Raw genomic sequence first — 4,170 nt, forward strand, 5'->3', positions numbered from 1 at the left:
GTCCTCTTTTGCCCGGACATGTCCTCTTTTAGGGGGCTGTCCGGCCTGTCCGGGGGGGTTTTATAGATTCCTTCAAATGTCCGGGGTTTCGCGCATATCAGCGTTAAATCATGGGCATTTACAATGCACGTTCAGTGGTTCGTTTGTAAACACAGCGTGAAAGACGGATTTCCACCCCTTAACCCCGGAACGTGTATTATTCATACTACTCTGCTGTCTCCGCTGCGATCCCTCCCTCCCTCCCTCCCTCCCTCGTTCAGATGCGTCGCTGTTCAGACCAGACTCAGAGCAGAGCTCGGCAGCTTGCGCTGCGCAGAGCCGATTCAGCCGAACGATAGCACTGCAAACGCAATTAATGCTGGTTTACACTGATGAAATGCACGACAAGTGCCAGTGTTTTCGTCTTGGTGACCAAATGAGAAGCAGAGCGTTCACTCTGCAGTCTGCATTAAAAGCTGGCACTTCTGTGTCCATTCCATCACAACTAAAGGTATTTAGACACTGCAAAGTACAAGACAGTCTGTGCGAGGTGAGAGCTCTTCTGCTAACTAAATTGACAGAATATGTTTTTGTTGTAGGCTACAACCTTGTAAAGCTGAAGATACGGTGGTTTGAAGAAACCACCGTATATTTTATTTAGTTTCTTTGTAATACAAAGCTGAACGTTCATACAGGAGTCAAGAGCACTTTAAATCAGTGGATCTGTAAAGGGTCAATTTGGAACCCCCTCAAAAATAAATACATAACTAATAATATTAGTGGTATAGGGCAGTGGTTCTCAACCTGTGGGTCGGGACCCAGGGGGGGTCTCCAAATTATTTTGAGGGGTCCCCAGATGATTAACTTGATGTGCAACATTGTTTTCTCACTCAACAGTATGAGTACCTCTAAAATGGCAAATTAAACAAATATTAGAGGCAGAAATTGTGAAAATAGCCGATCTACCAAGCATGTAGATCTGCTATTTTCTCAATAGAATAGAATTATACAAAATGTAATGCCTCAACTGTAGTGTTTGTGCTCGTAAGGGTGGAGGGGTCTCTTGTTTAAATATGATTATTTTGGGCTAATATATATGTGTGCGTGCGTGCGTGCGTGCGTGCGAACGTGCGTGCGTGCGTGCGTGTGGTATGCCGGGTAGAGTGTCCTCTTTTTGGGGATTCAGAATATGGTCACCCTAGCGTATATACAGTCTTGGTGATTGAAGCCTATAGAATCTCATAAGTATACATTGTCACCTATGTCCCTTGGGTCACCCTAAAACACCCTAGAAGGGGTGCCCAAAGAAATCTGAAACAGGAAGTAAGTTATTGACAAAATTGAAAATGGCTGCCTACACAGTGTGAACCTTATTATATCCTAGAAGCATCCCAGCATCTACACTTTCTCGAACAGAGGGGCTAAAGGCCTTCGACCGAAATGTTCGGTGAGTTGTGTTTTCCGACGTGCAAATTTCCGAACTCTCGTTCGGTCCAATGCTTTTCAGAAGTCCCGAGGGATACAATTTTATGGTAGAAAAGGACCTTTTGACCGAAAACGGCAGTTTCGGTCGAAGTATGGAGAGGCCTTTAGCTTTGCAGCCACACTGGAGTTCTCCACCATCTTCTTTGGCATGCAGCCTCTCTCTCCTGCAGCCTCTAGCAAGTGTCCATAAAGGTGTCCACGAATCATCGACTTTAATCCATCCATATTTTTCAGGAGATGGTAGAGATTGCATAGTTTTCAGGCTTCTGGACCTAATGCCAGATTGGTAAAGTGCTCGATTTGAAATGAATGTTAGCAGTGCAGCCTGTATGGGAGGAATGCTTTCCATTGAGAGACAATTTTGAGCAAACAGATCCTTCCTTAGATCATTAAGATTTTCATTGTCAGATGTCTTGTTATACAGAACACAGGTGTATATTTCAAACACTGCAAAACTGTTTGATTCCTGGGCTAAGCACTTCAAAAGGCTTACTTACTTAAAACTTAGTTCCTCCCGTTCCTATTGGAACATGGGCGACAAGTCCCCTCCCTTTGCTCTGGGTCCTGGCGACTCTACTTGCTCCATGCCAGCTGAATCCCATCTCGCTTAGGTCTTCCTTGGCTGTCTGTTTCCATGTCTTCTTTGGCTTCCCTCTCTTCTTCTTTCCACCCTCTGGCATCAAGTCCATTGCCACACTTGCCAGTCTCTCTGTTGGCAGTTGGAGTACGTGCCCAGCCATTCTCCTTTTCCTGTCAGAGACGATGTCAGACAGTGGTGCCACCCCTGCCCTTCTCATCACCTCCTCATTGGTGATGTGGTCTCTCCACAAGATCCTCGAGATGGATCTGAGGCAGGCACAGAGGCACCGTCGGTGGAAGACATCCAACTTGCTGGTGATGCTGGCTGACTCATCCACGTCTCACAGGCGTACATAGGTCACTGTTGGGTTGACCACTGACATATAGAGGCGTAGCTTGGTGGCCATATGGCTTAGGGCGACCAAATGTTGCGGAGCCGCTGGAACACTCCTGCAGCTTTGCCAATCGTGGTTTGTATGTCTTTCTCCACGTCTCCTATGCTTGAGATTTTACTTCCAAGATAAGTAAAGTTCTCAACTTACTCCACGTCATGTTCGCCTAAAGTGAGTGGTGGAAGGTGTTAGTCTTGTCTGACGGTCATATGGACTTGGTCTTTTCTTGGCTTATCCGTAGACCGACCTTTTCTCCGTGCTCATGGAGATTGTTGGTCATCTCATGGAGTGCAAGGTCTGCTTCAAAAGGATTAACCAAGAAAATACAGTATATAACCCTTTCTAGGATATAATAACTCAATACGTGCCAAATTATATATGAAGTCCCTTTATAATAATATAATACTGATAGCTCAAATGTAGCTACATAGCGCAGCGCTTTTCCAAAGTTGTTTACAAAGGGAAAAGAAGGAAGCAACTTCATGTTTTCTTCTGAGTCAACTGCTTTAGGCTGTCTAGGATGTTTTAGGATGACCCAAGGGACAAATGTGCCTCTTCTGTGAGATTCTATCCACCTGTTTCTGCGAGAATTTACTGTTGCATTATTTGCGGGACACTTCCGGTTAACAGCAGACATACAAGCTCACGTCGCGTCGCAGATGCAACCGTTGTGAGCTTGTAGATCACTCTTGGCTGCGGCGCAGAAGCTGCCTGCACAGTCTGCGCAATGCACAATGGGATGTTGGAAAGTTGTGGATAGACTTTTTGAGTCAATCGCCAACACTCTGTGGCAATTTTCAATATTGTCATTACCGTAATTCACTTCATGTTTAAGATTTTTTTTGGGCACCCCTTCTACAATGTCTTATGATAACCAAAGGGACACGTGTGTTACATTTTATGCTCTTTGGAAATTATTGATTTTGGTGTCTTTTGAGTCAACGGTGTTCCGTTAAAGTTATACTATGTAACTTTTTTTATAAAACAAATCTTAAAATTGTCCTAACTGTTAAATCGCTAAAGTTTTAGAACACCCACTCCGTTATTTTCAGCTTCTAAAGCCTTCTCTTTATATGTTTTCTATGATCCTGGCCGGGGACCGGATTTCGCGGCAAAATTACGTCATCTGCATCATCTGTATACGTTGTGTATACATTGGCCAATCACATTGCGGATCATACACACATGATACACTACCGGCCAATCACAGCGTGTCTGCCGTCTCTTCAGGAAGTAGCCTCCCTCAGCAACCAGTGTTTACGATGGTGAAGGATTCTTAACCTCTTACTCCCCAAATCCTGGTTAGAAAATTAAGTTCTACCCCTCTACGGATTCGTATCGGTCACTGTGGTTTGCGGCGCCGCTCCGGTGGTCCGCGGCGACTCCAGGCGAAAAACGGCCGAAAAAAGCAATACCGCGACTGACCACTAGTTTAGCAACTTACACAGTATAGCTTTACGGTGGCCATTTTTAATTTTATCCATAACTCACTTCTCATTTTTAGGGCACCCCTTCTAGGATGTTTTATGACCCAAGGGACATCTGGTGCTTGTATATCCACCACGTAACTATTTGGCAAAAGTTTACCTTAATTCCCCCTACTATACGCGTAGCTCTGCCTCCCACCCCAGCCCTCGCGATACTTCAGTAGCCTCCTCTCTTCTACAATCAAAGCTCGGCTCGCGAACTGGATGCTGACAGGCGCGCGAGCGGCGGTCATCATGCAAAGGTTACA

This window comes from Nannobrachium achirus (assembly GCF_963921795.1).
Source record: "Nannobrachium achirus genome assembly, chromosome: 5".
Classification (NCBI taxonomy): Eukaryota; Metazoa; Chordata; class Actinopteri; order Myctophiformes; family Myctophidae; genus Nannobrachium; species Nannobrachium achirus.